The sequence below is a fragment of the Miscanthus floridulus genome, chromosome 3 (genome assembly GCF_019320115.1).
Source record: "Miscanthus floridulus cultivar M001 chromosome 3, ASM1932011v1, whole genome shotgun sequence".
In the NCBI taxonomy this organism is placed as follows: domain Eukaryota; kingdom Viridiplantae; phylum Streptophyta; class Magnoliopsida; order Poales; family Poaceae; genus Miscanthus; species Miscanthus floridulus.
In genome coordinates, this window is record NC_089582.1 from 12,185,320 (window position 1) to 12,202,014 (window position 16,695).

The window sequence follows — 16,695 nt, forward strand, 5'->3', positions numbered from 1 at the left end:
CTGCACATATTTCCTCCATCTCAACCGTCTCTCATTTCCACCTACTGACATCAAGAAGGCAACACTATATGAGTTTTAAAAAAAAAGACTATTCTATAACGGAAAATGTGCACACACTCATGAACCTAACCCAACAAGTTACCCAGAAAGCAATAGTGTAACTTCAATCTGTAGTGGGACTTGAAAAACGTGCCAAGGCACGATCGAGGAAAAAATCTATAGTGGGACTGCTATGCTTTCAGAAACAATTAGCAGCTTAAGAGTAACAAATAACTGGCTAAGACATAAATATGATCTAACTCATGAAAACATGACATATAGAAACACTCAAGTGTCCTAACATAGTTCTATAACTGTAACCATAGTTTGTACTGCAAACAAGTGACATACGTACCATAGAAAGAGAGCGTGAGCCCACTTTCTCATGCAAGCAATCACTACCGGACAGAGCATCTTTGCCGAGGACCCAGGGCACTCGGCAAAGGCCTAAAAGCCCTCGGCAAAGGCTTTGCCGAGCGCCGCCCTCGGCAAAAAGCCCTCGGAAAAAAATTTAACGGCAAAGAGGCTCTTTGCCGAGGGCCAGTTGTCGGGCACTCGGCAAAGCATTTTCCGAGGGCCAACGGCGGCGCTCGACAAAGAAAAGCAGCCGTCAACGGCGCTGCCTCCGTTGACGGCGTCTTTGCCGAGTGCCGACAATTTGGGCACTCGGCAAAGACATTTTTTATTTTTTTTCAAAAACTCTTTGCCGAGTGCCACGGCGGCAAGGCACTCGGCAAAGACATTTTTTATTTTTTTTAAAAAACTCTTTGCCGAGTGCCTCCCCAGCTTGGCACTCGGCAAAGATTTTTTGCTTTTTAAAAAAAAAATCTTTGCCGAGTGCAATGTCCTGGCACTCGGCAAAGTTTCCCAGCTTTGCCGAGTGTCATGACCATTGCACTCGGCAAATCAACCGAAACTGCAATTTTTTTTTGTTTTTTGCATTCCACTGACACAAACAGTTCAAATATATATCACATGTCACATATATATCACAAACATCACAATAATCACATATATATCACAACGAAACCATTTTCACACATTATATCACAACCACAACTCAAATAACAACATATCGCAACCACAAGTCAAATATCACAACCACAAGTCATAAATTCACAAACACAGTCCATCAAGTCAAAGCACAAGTCACAACCACAAGTGAAGCTCAAGTCCAAGCACATGACGAAGCACAACTCCTCAAAAAAGCGGCCTATGACACGATGGTTCATTCGGTGACGCATTAGCGGGGTTATTCGAACCCGCCGACGGAAGCTGCAAAAAGGATAAGAGATTGCATGTGTGAGATTCATCTAGTAAGTTTCTATGTGAAGCATTGGTGTATGTCATAGCTAGTGCAAGCATGTAGTAAGTTTCTATGTCAAGCATCTAGTAAGTTTCTATGTCAAGCATCTAGTAAGTTTGTATGTCAACCATGGTTGTATGTCAAGGAAGCATCTAGTAAGAGTGAATTTTCATACTTACAGGAGTGGCTGTAGGAGTAGGCGGTGGAGGTGCTGCCAACGGCAAAGGTACACTCCCTTGCTGGACACTCCGCATGAAGGCCTCCATTTCTTGCATCCTCCTCTCCTGGGCCGCGAACGCTTCCCTCTGGGCCTACAGTTGCACGCTCTGAGCCTCGACCATGAGCTTCTGGGCCTGCAGCTCGGCCTGCAATACAAACTTCAATGTTTCAGTAATGCAAATGTAACTTAGGTGTGCAAAGATGAACGTACGACGAGTAAAACAGGACGTACCTCGAGAGCGTCGACCCGCTGCAGTGACGGACTAGGCCGTGGGCGTATGAGCTGGCTGGAGCTCGTGCTCCGTGCTCGGAGCACGTCGAGAGAGGGAACAGTGGTGGAGTCGATGGCACCGTCTGCAATCCACAGCCGCCCATGCTTCTTGCCTCCTCCTAGCCTCATGATGGTCTCTGCATCAATGGGCTCAGTGCGCACATCGTAATCTTCCCCATGGACCTCCCTCACCTTTGAGGTGTACTCTTGGACCTTAGTGTGCACGGTCGGGTCGGAGTACACCTCGCGTGGGGCAGACGGGTCGAAGGAGACAGAGGAAGACGCCCTGCCCATGTGGGACATAGCCCACGCAGAGAACTCCAAGACCTCCACGCCCGGGTGTGCAGCCTCCTGCGAGTAAGACGGCAAGATGGTGAGAAATAAGGCAGAACTCAGCGTCAAATAAGATAAAAGAAATCACTTATATATGCTTGTTTGTAGGCCGGGAGGCTGCGGCTGCCTTGATGGTGAGTAGCACCTCGCCTCAGCAGACGCTGGTCCCGCTGCCTCGCGTGGTTCTCAGCAAAGTCGTTGGACAACCACCTGTCCACGATCATCTCCCAGCACAAGGAGTGGGATCGGCATCACCAGGGAACCACCTACAAGTCATCAATTATTTGACATAGAAAAAGATAAAATTAAACCGACTTAATCTCAAAACGAATCATTATTAATGTTTTTCGTCTACCTCAAGGTACTGGGCCCGGGACAGCTCCACCTGTCTTGCATCAGGCTTGCTGATGGACTGCTTCAACACCACGGCGTAGTAGTCTCTGTGGGCCTGCACACGCGCCTCGTGGTGCATGTCGGTGACATACTTCCTACAGGCGGCGGCAGCCACTTGATCCTCCCGGGCCTCAAGTCCTTCCGGCTTGAAATACATCTGCATACAAAACCGATGTATCCATTCATTATTTCAATAAAAGACTTGCCCAATGAAAATGTTGTGCGAGAGAGACTTACCCAAAACTCTGCCAGTACCCGCTCCTGCTTGTTGCGGTACATGTCGTCAGGGGCCAACTGGTACCTGTCCCACGTGTAGGCCGGCTCCCGCATGTCCTCGGACACGTTCACAAGGCCGGGGTACCATTTCCTGCACAAAACACCAAGGATGCTCGCGGGGGAGTGTGTAGAAGTACCCGACAAAACCAACCAGGCCCTGCACAAGTGATTAAGAAAATTTATCAGTTCCTCTTTTGATTTCCAACATTACCATATGAAGTAGTTGTGATAACATCTATAGTTACTTACCTCTTTGCCATAGGGCGAATCAGTGCCCGGTTGTGGGGAAGCGGAGGCTGAGGGAGGCTCGCGGGACCTCGCTGGTAGACAGTCGGGGTAGCAGAACTGTCTGCTCATATCTTGTTGTGTGGAAGCGATATCCGTTCACGTCATAACCGGTAAATGACTGCACCCTAACGTCATAGCCGCCTGCAACCTGTCTCAACTCCTCACTCATGGACGAGTCAGTCTGGGCCTGCAAGCTCAAGCATGATAGGTCGTTATATTAATCGAACGAACGAGAAACTTGGAATATGGAACGTGGGAGCTAAATTGGACATTACCTTTTGTTTGAACCAAGAAATGAAATCAGGCCTCCCCGCACCCGCACCCCAAGAAAGAAGGGTGTCATGTTCCTGTGAGGTAGGATCCCTTGATTGATGCTAGGACTCACGAACAAATTCCCTGTCCGAACGAGAATCAGTGGGGTTGCATGAAGAATATTCAGGGCGTATTGAAACAAGTTCGTTGAGAACTTACTCGACGAATGGCTGCACCTTGGGAAGGTTGGTCAACACATATAGCATGACACTTCACCACTCTTCATTTCCCAATATCTTATTGGTCGATCCACTTGCGCTGCCGAGTTGGCCTTGGAACAGGCTGTGGGTCCATTCATTTTCACCAACATTGTAACAAGGGAGTGGATTATGATTGCTAGGAAGTTTCGGCTTGTAGTATAGTGTTGTGAAGTTTGCCACCTCCTCCCTTAGACTTGCCTCTGCAATGGAAGCCTCAATTCTGGCTTTATTTGTACATTTCTTGCAAAGAGTCTTTAGACATCTTTCGATTGGATAGCACCACCGGGCTTGCACGGGCCCCCCCAAACGTGCCTCGAACGGGAGGTGCACAATCAGATGCTGCATGGGCAAGAAGAAGCCGGGTGGAAAGATCTTCTCCAGCTTATAGAGCAACACAGGTGCCCCTTTTTCCAAGTCCTGAGCGACGGTCCAAGATATCTCCTTGGCACAAAGCTGACGGAAGAAAAAGCTCAACTCTGCCAGCACTTGCCAGACATGGTCAGGGACATAGCCTCGGACCATCGCCGGAAGAAGCCGCTCAATCCATATGTGGTAGTCATGACTCTTCATCCCGTTCACTCATAAAGTGCCTAAGTTCACTCCCCTGCTCAGATTCGCTGCATATCCATCTAGGAACATTAACGTCTTGATCCATTTTAGTACTTCCCTCCTTTGATTGGGTTCCAAGACGAAATCGACCTTAGGTCTTTTCCATTGTTTATTTCGGCCACTAGGAGGCCGCATCTCTTGCTTCGGTCTATCACACAACGTCGCTAGGTCCACTCTAGCCTTAACGTTGTCCTTAGACTTGTCAGTGTTCATGAGAGTTCCCCAAAGTGCCTCGGCGATATTCTTTTCGGTGTGCATTACATCAATGTTATGTGGCAGAAGAAGGTCATCAAAATAGGGGAGCCTCGTCAAGCCAGACTTATGAGTCCACATATGTTCCTCACCATATCCCACAAAACCACCTCCTTCATTAGGCACGAGAGCATCTATCTGAGCACGCACCTCAGCACCACTCTTCATGCGCGGTTTAGGGTCTATCACTGCAACACCTTTCGTAAAGTTCTTGATGTCTTGTCTGAATGGATGGTTAGAAGGGAGGAATTGACGATGCCTGTCGAACGACGAATACTTGCCACCTTTCTTCAACCAAATGAACCTCACAGCTTCCTTGCATATTGGGCACGGGAATTTCCCGTGGACACACCAGGCAGCGAATATCCCATACGCCAGGAAGTCATGCAGGGAGTAGTGGTACCAAACATGCATCTTGAAGGATGATTTTGTAGCTCGGTCGTATGTCCATACCCCCTTCTCCCAAGCATCGATCAATTCATCAATCATAGGCTCCATATACACACCCATATTACTCCCTGGGTGTCCAGGAATTATCAACGACAAGAAGACGTTATGCCGTTGAAAGGAGATGCCGGGGGGGAGATTCAAGGGGATAACAAACACGGGCCAACATGTGTATGGGGCAGACAACTGTCCATAAGGATTGAACCCATCTGTTGCCAGCGCGACACGTACATTACGAGCCTCAGCAGCTTTGTCAGGATGTTTGTCATTAAAGTACGTCCATGCTTCGGCATCGGACGGATGCACCATCGTCCATGGCTTGTCCCGTACACCTTCTTTATGCCATGTCATCTGTTTCGTGGATTCCTCGGTCATGAAAAGCCGTTGGATCCTCGGCACAAACGGAAGGTGCCGTAGGACTTTCGCGGGGATCGTAAGCTGCCTCTTCTGGCCATCTCCAGAGTCTACCTCCAGGTACCTTGAGGATTTACACTTCGGACAGTACTTTGCATCCTTGTGATCTTTCCTAAATAAGATGCACCCCTTCGGACAAACATGTATCTTGTCATATGGCATCTTAAGCATATGAAGTAGTTTCTGTGACTTGTGCAAGTTCTTCGGCAGAATGTGCTTCTCCGATAGCATGCTGCCAAACACGGCCAACATCTTATCAAAGCCTTCGCGACTCAGATTTAACTCGGCCTTCAACCCCATAACACGTCCAATGGCATCCAGCTGAGAAACTGTTGTACTCTCATGAAGGGGTTTCTGTGCCGAGTCCAACATTTCATAGAAGGCCTTAGCGGCTTCCTCCATCTCCTCCTTCTCACGTCCTTCTACGAAGTGAGCTTGGTGAGTGTCATCTAGCATGTCTGCTACTCCGGCATCATCATCAAAAGCCTCGAGGCGTGGTCTCACCACCTCCGCTCTTATACGATCTGCTTCACCATGGTGGATCCACCGGTGGTAGACAGCCGTATAACCATTGTACACAAGATGTTTACCCATGGTCACCTTGTCTACCCTTCTGTTGTTGTCACATTTGCTACAGGGACACCAAAGTTTAGAATGTCCTTTAGCTACACCCGAGCTCCATGCATGTTCCAAGAAAGCATCTGTCCCATTCACCCACTCAATGTCAAAGTCACTCCTGCTTCTCCGGCCCGTGTACATCCACTGACGGTCTTCCATCCTTCCACATATACAGAACATAGTAATGTAACCATCAATTGCATCTACGCGGTGCTCCTACTCTCTAATAGGTGAGGATAGGTCCTAATCCCACCCGCGGATGCGTAGATGAGGTTAGTTTCCATGCTCCGCTCCCTATCCGAGATAGAATTTTGGCAGCACCTCCCTGCTGTTCTCCCGATGCACGTCCTGCAAGGGAGAGTGTGTATCAGGAGAACAACAGGGGTGATGCCGAAACACCATCTCGGACCGGAGCGGACCATGGAAACTAACTTATCTACGCATCCGCGGGCTATCCAAAAAACGTGGACAATCCGAAACAGATACGGTCGCAGATATACAAAGATCTGTATACCTCCAACCGTATCTCTTTCGGACAGGAGACACCTAACTAGGTTACGCGACCAAAGACCACATATGGATAGAGGGGTTATACCTAGGGTGCCGGTGAGGTCAGGGTAGCGGGGCGGTGGAGAGTCGGTGCAGTAGCGAGTCGACGCGGTGCAGGAAGACCCACAGCACCGACGAAGACGATCGGGGTCACCGAGTCCCTCCCACAGGTCCTCCTGCAAAAAAGGGCAAAAATGGTTAGTGTCGACTCAAAATTTCGGCAGCACCTCCCCTGCACGGGGAGGTTCCCAAAACCTGCAAAAAACATGGCACAAAGGCCAACAACCACATATATACCAAACATGGGCACGAAGGCCAACAACCACCAATATATCAAGAGGAGCCATGTATTTTAGTTCTCTTTCCATTCAGATGAAAGTATTGAAGTAGTACAACAACAATTACTACTAACCCTACAACTACTACTAAAACTACTACTAACAACTACTTAACTACTAACAGTACTAATACTAAGAACTACTTAACTATTAACAACTACTACTACTAACCACTACTACTTACTAACTACTACTATTTACTAACTACTACTACTACTACTAACCCTACAACTAACACTACTAACTAATACTACTAACCACTACTACTTACTAACTACTACTATTTACTAACTACTACTACTACTAACCCTACAACTAACACTACTAACTACTACTACTAACACTACAACTAACTACTACTAACTACTAACTACTACTACTACTAACCCTACAAGGGTAGGGCTTACCTTGGCGGCAAGAACGACAAGAGCGAGGGCCGACGACGACGGCGGGGATGACCGCAGCAGCGCGAGGATCAACTGGCGGTCGGAACGAAGCGAGGATCGATGGGCGGTCGGGTCGGCACCTTCCTCTTCTTCCTCCTCCCCTTTCTCTTTCTTCCTCTTCCTCCTCCCCCTTCTCTTTCTTCCTCCTCCCCCTTCTCTTTCTTCCTCTTGCTCCTCTCCTTCTCCCTCTCCTTGTGATCACATGTGGAGATGTTTGGCTTTTAGGCATCCGACGTCACAACTTGCTTCAAACTTTCTTAATTTTTTACCACGGCCCCCACATGCGATAACAAGACACCTCGACAAGTTTCGTGATTTTCAGACTTCGTTTGGATTTTATATAATTTAAATACACTTTTACCGCAAGTACATCGCCATGTTACGACAACAAGATGCTCGTAATTTCATGCGAGTTCCTGGATACGGCCTCAACATACGCCAAACATCATGAATACCATTTTTTGAATGAACAAATTCCATTATTTCATGTACATGCAATTCAAATTTGAAATAGTCGAAAAAATTCAACGAAACAAAAATAATTAAGGAAATATAGTAAAAAAACTCAAAATTGTCCCAAATTTTGAAATGGAGTTTCAATTACTGTAGCAAGGCCCAGGAAAAAATGGGGAGAAAAAAACAAATTTTTTTTTTAATTTGCCGAGTGCCAATCTTGACACTCGGCAAAGACTGTCTTTGTCGAGCGCCAGGTCACAGGGCGCTCGGCAAAGGATTTTAAAAAAAAAATTGCAAAAACGGTTAAAAAGTCTTTGCCGAGGGCCTAACGGTGATGCCCTCGGCAAAGATTGACGGTAGAAGACGGACATCGTGTCAGGCGGTGTTGCCGAGGGCCGGCCCTTTGCCGAGGGTTTAGCCCTCGGCAAATAATTATTGTTGCCGTGTGCTTGTCTTTGCCGAGGGCTGTTCTTGCCGAGGGCCAGGCCCTCGGCAAAGACTCTTTGCCGAGTGCCCGATTATTTGCCCTCGGCAAAGGGACATGCCCTCGACAAAGATGCTCTGTCCGGTAGTGAATCTAAAAAAATGAACCTCTCCTCAGTGGTTGGTCAATTTCCTTCAACTCTGGGCACTTGTCAATAAATAAATCTCTTATGTGTGCAATTGCGTCTGGTCCACCAACTGATTTAAGCTCTGGGAAATTCTTAATTTCCAATCTCTGAAGTGATTTTAGACTACTACTCCATAGGTGGCCATGAACGGACACTATGCATTCACAGTCACAAATCTGCAGTGACTCGAGGGAGGTGAGGTTCTCCAGGCAACTGGGAAACCAGGCAGAGAAATCCCCATAACTCCATAACCTGAGCTTTTGGAGAGATGATGGTAACAACATTCCGCTTTGCCAGTCAAGCCGGTGACACCATGAAATGTCCAAATGCTTCAGGCGAGGAAAACCTTCTAATCTTTTAGTTGGCAGGGACAGCAAGCCACAGGTCGAAATCACAATACTCTCAATGGCAGGGAGATATATTAGGTCAGCGATAGTTTGAAGCTTATAGCAGTACTCAACAATGGTTAGGTGAGTGAGAAACGGGAACTTTACCATTCTGCCAAGGTCAGTGGATATAGGTTCTGAATCTTTAATGATTGTCAGAGAGGGACAAAAACTGATCTCGAGCTCCTCGAGTAACGGAAGATTCCACATTAGCAGTTCGATGGATTCAAGAGGGTGGTCTGATAAATGAAAGATGGTGAGAGAACTACAGTCAATGTTGTATCCGAGATTCCCGGAGTTTTCCAGATACAGCTCCTTTAGTGACGGGGCAAAGAGGCGTCGTGATTTGATCTCTGGACACTGGGACACCCTTAGTACTTCAAGGAAACGCAAATCTCCAAACCTATCAGTTGGTATCAATTCTAAGCTTCTGCAGTTGGAAATTTCTATGTTCATGATGATAGGCATATAAACTGCTTGTAGAAATTGTTCCTGGCTTGATAAGTTTATGCAATCTGTAATTTCTACATCAGTCAGGGACAAGAAAGTGTTATCAATGGCTCTGCTTCTGGCCTCACCATGCAAAATGTCAGAGGATACGAGTTCTGAATCTCTAATAACTGTCAGACAGGGACAAGAACTGATCTTGAGCTCCTCCAGTAACGGGAGATTCCACATTTGCAGTTCAATGGATTCAAGAGGCCAATTTGATAAATGCAAGATGGTGAGAGAACTACACTCAATCTTGTGTCCGAGATTCCCAGAGTCTTACAGATACAACTTCTTTAGGGATGGAACAAACAGGTGTCGTGATTTGATCTTTGGACAACAGGAAACACTCAGTACTTCAAGGAAACGCAAATCTCCGAACCTCTCGGTACCGATTCTAAGCTGCTGCAATTGGAAATTTTTATTTTCTTGATATTAGGCACATAAGCTGGTTGTAGAAATCGTTCGAGGTTTGATAAGTTTCTGCAATCTGTAATTTCTACAGCAGTCAGGGACAACAAAGTGCTATTAGTTCTGTCATAACTGTGAATCTGCTTTGAGTTATGTGGATGAAACCTGCTTGGAAGAGATTCACCATTATAGTTTTTGATCTTGAATTGCCCTCTTTGTCCTTCGTCAGTTGCACCTTTAAGAATACCAAATGAATGTATATGATCAAAATGACATTTCACTAATTCAGATTTCTGCAGATTTATCAGGATACCAATGCCGCTAGGAATGTCATCAATCTCCCATTTCTCAGCATAAAACTTCTGCATATTGTACAGGCATATTGTACAGGCGACAGAATGATGCAGGAAGTTTCTTGCAAGGGCAAGAGTCCAGGATTTTAAGGTACCGAAGGTGCTTCATATTGCTAATACTATCTGGCAACCCCCACTTAGAGATAGAGGAATAGACCATAACACGCATGCACAAAAGTTCAGTACACCATTTCTCCATCACAGTATTACCAGTTTTACTCTTCAAAGACAGGCCGCAAAGTAGGGTGCGCAGATTTCTATGCTGTGCCATGTCATGCTTCAATAAGTCAGAACACTGAACATCTCCGCCCTTGAGCACCAACAGATGGCGGACATTCTGAGGGATCTTCGTAAGATCCTTAGTGTCTTTTACTATAAAACACTCGTCCTTTGAAACCAGTTGTGCCATGTCATGCATCAAATCATGCATTACATATTTCTCGTGGGATCGTGGATATTTCTGAAAAAATGACAGATGTGCAAATTCTTCAAAGTACTGATCACCAGTGTATTGATGTTCTACTAAGCCTTCTGCCACCCAAATTTCAGCTAAATCTTTCTTTCTGAAATTGTAATCTTTTGGGTACACAGCACAAAACGAGAAGCACCTCTTTAAATAGAATGGTAATACATGTAGCTCAAACGAAGAGCCGGCAAAATGTCAGTCTCCTCTTGTCTAAGCTCCCACAGCTGACTCTTGAGAATCCTATCCCAATGTGCTAGGTCAAGGCTCATCCCTAACAGCCGTCCAAGGGTTTTTGCAGCCAAAGGAGATCCTTTCAACTTTGGGAGTATTTTTTCACCAATCGGTTCCAACTCAAGATAATTGTTGTATGTATCAGATCCAAACACACAGAGTTTAAAGAATTCCCAAAAGACATCTTCATTCAAACCCTCTAAAGGAAAGGGATCAATTGTACGCACTATATCAGCAACCTTCGGAGACCTAGTGGTGACAAGCATCATGCTTCCCTTAAGTACATTTCTAAAAGGTGCGCAGAAGCGCTTCCAATCCATCTCATTTTCATCCCACATGTCATCAAGGACAATTAGGAATCTTCTCGTGTTCAGGCTATTTACAAGAGCACCCTGAAGAAAATTCAGATTATTATTTTTTGGCACTTCCCCAGAAGATTGTTCTATGGCTTCTTTAGTTAATCTCTTGGCATCAAAATCATCTGACACACAAATCCAAATTATTAGGTGAAAGTGCCGTTTCACTTTTGAATGGTTGCAAATATCTTGAGCCAAGGTGTTTTTTCCAACACCCCCAATTCCAACAATTGGCAAAACTAGAACACTCGTTACTGTTGCTTCATTAGTATCAATGGTAGCACAAATTTGGTTGCTTGCTGATGAACAAACTCCAGTTCTTTTTCTCTTGTGTCCAGAAGGACCCGCGGTATTATTTGTTGGTACACCAAGCAACCTGATTAGCTTATCCTTTTCCTCATCACGGCCAAAAATCTTTGCCTCAGTGGGGAAAGAGGTGGTCTGAGGCCTAAATGATTTGTCAAACCATGGAACTGCTTGAAGTAAGCCCATTTTCTCGAGCTGTCCAGAAAGATGATTGAGCCTCTTCTGGATATCAGTCACCTTATTGAAGCTGCCTTGAGTGACACTGTGAAAGAAGTGAATGACTGGTTCCACTGAGATTGCATTGCCCTCTACTGAAAGCTTTGTCTCGTACCATCTGAACTCATCTAGAATGTCTTCTGCATCATACACTGCATCTTTGAGTCTTGAAAGGAGCTCAGCCACATAATGATCATGGATCCTCCACTCTGCTCGATCAATGAGGTTGTACATTGCTGGTAGAGTATCACTAAGGCATTGAAGGTCACCCTGCAACTACCTTACATCTCCATGAAGTTTTTCCTTTTGTGTTTCATTCAGCTGAGGTTTTGGAGATGAAATGGCCGATGTAACCCACTGGAACAAATTGGCGCACTCATTCAGGCCGTTAATGGCACCGATGGTCTTTGGTATCTCGATTATGTTCACATTTACTTGACTCTGAAGATTTCGGTTTCTCCTATCCTGGACAAACAGTGGATGTATTGAGCATTAGAGAAGTATATATTGTGGTCAGATTTTCAATGTTAGTAAAGGGTACAAATAAGATATTGCAGTTAAGACGTCAAATATGTCACATTTTTTTTGTCATAGAAAAATAATATGATCGACGAGTGCATAAACCCCAGATATCCTCACCTACCCTATTATCAGCACTCAAAGACAGGTTAAGCCAAGCTAATTGGCTTATGACACTCGTGACTTAGGGGTGCTCCAGCCAACTGGAATCCCAAGACGGAGGGTGCCAATCGACACTCGGGGGGCCCTGACTGAACCTCGTCAACAAATATCAAGCCGCTGGTGTCATATGTGATCGATCTTGCATGTTCATCTCGGTATGGAGATTAGTGAATAACTTGTCGCTGTGCAGGCTAGTTTCGAACAACAAATATAGATAATGCACTACAACTACAAGAGGACACTAATTAAGATCAGAAAAATGGAGCATGAGTGGTTATTTTGTTCAGACATGCATATTAATTTGGACAGTCTTATGAAATTAGGTGTGGATAGGTGCAGTGCATATTGAGAGATCATACCTTCTCAATGACACTGGGGGGATTTCCAGGAGACGTACATTTTGGTTCTACTGCATTTGGACTTTGAACTATGTCCAGTGAAGTAGGCCTTTTATTCGACTCTGGTTCCAGGCACTTCAGAGCTATAGAGATGCATTGTTGCACTTGTTGGATACACATTTCCAGTGACATATGCATGGGTGTTATCTCTATATAAGTCTGTTCCTCCAACTTCCAACCACCTAAACATTTGCATAAGTAATTTATCATAAAAGGAAATTTCCATAAGTAAGGTAGAAAATTACAGTATGGAATAATACTGAATAATCTTACTTGATGTGTATAGTGCCTGAGAGATGTTTCAGTTCTCTCGCTGATATTGGGATAGTCCCTGCAACCTGTGATTATCTCTATGATTATGACACCCAAACTGAATATATCTGCTTTAGAGGAGATAATTCCCTGGTCTATGTATTCTTGTGCCATATATCCACTGCAGAAGATTTTGCATAATCAGCTGTAGAAAATAGAGTAGTAAAAAAATGCAGCTCTAGCAAGAGGCATAGCTTACAGCGTTCCAGCTAAGTTTGAAGTGAAAGTTCTTGATTTTTGTTCACCCAAAAGCCTTGACAAACCAAAATCCGCTATTTTGGGCAACATCGTGGCATCCATCAGTATGTTTTGGGGTTTAAGGTCCAGGTGAACAATATGACATTAAACATGAAGATAATGCAAACCTCTGCAAAGTCCCCTAATTATCTCATATCTCATATCCCAATCAAGGACCGAAAAATCACCTGTAGGAATAAATCAACAAACAGAAAAAAACTATATAGCGCATACTGTTATGGTACCATAGAACCACCACCTCTGTGTGGATGGGTGATATATATATATATATATATATATATATATATATATATATATATATATATATATATATATATATATATATATATATATATATATATATATATCACCCATCCACACAGAGGTGGTATATATATTTGTATCCTTGATTATAATTGAGTGTATGGCTGTGTGGTTGTTGATATAATCACACCGTTGCGTGTGTTTTCTAAACTTCTAATCAAATAAACTTTCACTACTACAATGAGTATTTATAGGGACGACTGGTGATGGTTTGTAGAGGCGGTTTTGCCAGCCGCCCCTACTATACCGTCTCTACAAATCAAAGATTTGTAGGGACGATTCTCAAGCCGTCCCTACAAATCGATTTGTAGAGGCGGCTGGTGGCACTAGCCACCCAAAAATGTATTTGTAGGGGCGGCTGGTGTTACCAGTCGCCTCTACAAAAATGATTTTTAGGGGCGGCTGTAACACCAGCCGCCCCTATAATTTTCATTTATAGGGGCGGTTCAATCTAGAACTGCCCCTATAGTATATTTTTCCGCAAAAGAAATTCAAATTGAACCACCCCTGCAGTACATTTTTTCGCCAAAAAATTCAAATCTGATCCGAACATGTATACGCATATATAATTCAAACATTGTATCCACAAGCACAAGAATATTATATAAACATTATAAGTCCAATTCACAAGAACATATATAATTCATCGTTACATAGACATAATTCATAGGTCCAATCCGTTCCACAATTTCAAACCGTTCCACAAGGTAAGACCAATATCACATTCCATACACATTGTTATCAACCGCCTAGAGCTAGTCTTTTCGTCTCACGAAGATGTTGGTACTGAGGATGCCTTCCTAACTCAGATTTTCGATCATGATAATTGCCTCTTACGTGTATAATCTGGTCCAATATGAAGGCGCAAAGGTCACCGATGAGCTCCAAGAGGTTGTCATCTTTGTGTGAGTCAGCTCTCATTCCTTTCTCTTCTTGCCACTATAATAAAACAAGTGAGCATATGTAAAAACAGTAAGGATATATAAACACAATTAAAGAGGTTGAAGAGGTTCAAACTTACCCTACAGGTGTGTCTCCTATAGGTATCGGTGTTACTCATCAAAGTGCATACATAATATCCACAGTGTAGACTCCCAGGCTTCTGCTTAGGGCACCGTGTGTTTCGCATATAAAAATGTTAAGTAATGCTTTCGACACCAACATAATGGAGTACTAAAGTAAGTTACACTTGCCGGACATAGTGTTTTGACACATAGGCTAGGCCCTCTTTCTGGATTATGCCTCCCTTTATGTTCATTAACATAGAACCTGTAAGCCATGTTCGAATGAATTTAACAAATGCAACTTGTTAGTATCCAAAACTAAACGTTACAAGTATGTATACAAACATATTAGCTAATGAGGATTATCGATATGTATACGTCTTAAGAATCGATATGAAGTCTTTGTATGTCGCCAGGTCCTTATCTATCGAATCAAAGACCCACGCCATGCCATGGCCGACATCGACGCCTATACAAATCCAGTGGTTGTTGCATGAATTTAATCATATAAACGGATAAGCTCTTTTGCATCGAACAATATATCGAACAAAGATTTAAGTATAGAGTTGAACTTACTCAAACTTGTATGATAGCCATATAACAGAGCAATTTTGGAGATTTTTAAAAGCTAGGGCAATGTATGCCGCAACCTTAAGGGCCGCTTGACGTATTTCCTTGTACTGGATTCTCTCTTTCTCCTCAACAGTCTTTCTAGCAGCTAGCTCATTGCCATCCAATTTTCAGTCCTTGGCATAATTAAAACATGTTGTTGCTATACATAGAGGGTCTACATACCCAGCTCGCACACTTGGCATTTGTTTTGAAAGGTGTACTTGCATTCTACAATGGTAGGCGTGGGTTAGTAACTTAGTATCAACAAAATTCAAAGATTACAATAATATCACATCTAGAAGGCAAGGACTTACAGGCACCACGTGCAAATTAGATTCGTTTCTATTGCTCTGAGGTGAAAGCATGTTCGCGCGTCATTAAAGTCAAAGATAATTTTCCCATCTGGGCCTCCAAATGTGCCGACAGTGAAGCGTGCTTGTATGAGATCTATGGTCGTTGGGATAACATGCAAGTTCCAATCATGGAACCTTTTTATTCCAAGTGGTAGGCGCTAGATGTCCCGGTTTGGTAGGAAGGGCTTGCCTCTTTCATATGTTTTTGGGCAATCATTTGACCATTTGATGGCATCAACATTTGGATACTTCTTTGTCGGTTGTTGTTTGCTGGTGACGGCCTCCTCAGATGCCCGTGCTGGGACTTTTTTAACTTGGTTCTCAGGCTTGAACTGGTCATGGGCATACCACTTGGCCATCGACGTGATGTCTCTCATCAACTTAAAAATTGGCCTTATGGTGATTGGATGCAATTTTTGAATTTTTGGCTCCTTATCCCAACCGTCTTGTGCATGCACTTCTTCAGGAGGCCCTTGTTGTTCATGTATCAGGTCTGTATCAGGCCCTTGCTCCTTACAAGGCAGAGAAGGCTATGGTATCTTAGGAACGTGCTCGGTAGGAGGCAGGGAAGACTGTGACATAGGGTGTGGCATCTCACGTGCTCGCTAGGAGGCGGGGAAGAATGTGGTAGCTCAGGCAAGTGGTGGTCATGAGACGATAAAAGTACCTCCCCCTCCTCAACTCCCTCCAAATGTTGAACAGGCGGCGAAGAAGAAGTCAATACAGTGTCCTATTTGTGCTAGAGGATGAACTGGTTCATTACTTCCCCGAGTAACTGTTGTTCGTCGGGAGTTGGATAGTCTATGCGCCACTGCATGAACTTGGGCTTCACGGTATGCACCTTAACCCTAGTGTGGTCCGGTGGGATCCTATTATTGTGATGCACGCCGTTAGGAGGATGTGCCACACCCGTTGCCACCTCCATCATAGTGTTCTGCCTACCGATGAGAACCACCAAGGTGCAAGTAGTTGGTTCCCATATGCGATCAACAGGGGTTGTGGCTGTAGTGGAATCTTGGCTGCTAGGAACTTCCGGAGGGCTGCCAACTACTACCAGATCTCTAGGCGGTGCCATTATTGTCCTTGGCTTCGTAGACAATCCTTGCTCCTCCAGCGCCTTCGCAACTAGAGCCTTCACAGTGAGCTTAAGATTAGATTCTCGGTCTCTGCCATGTTTCTTGTA

At 44.5% G+C, this 16,695-nt stretch overlaps 1 pseudogene; it reads right to left on the reverse strand.

Annotated features, from left to right (window-relative positions):
* Positions 1-2,354: 2,354 nt before the first annotated feature.
* LOC136543166 (disease resistance protein RGA2-like) lies at positions 2,355-15,871 on the reverse strand (annotated as a pseudogene).
* Positions 15,872-16,695: the final 824 nt, after the last annotated feature.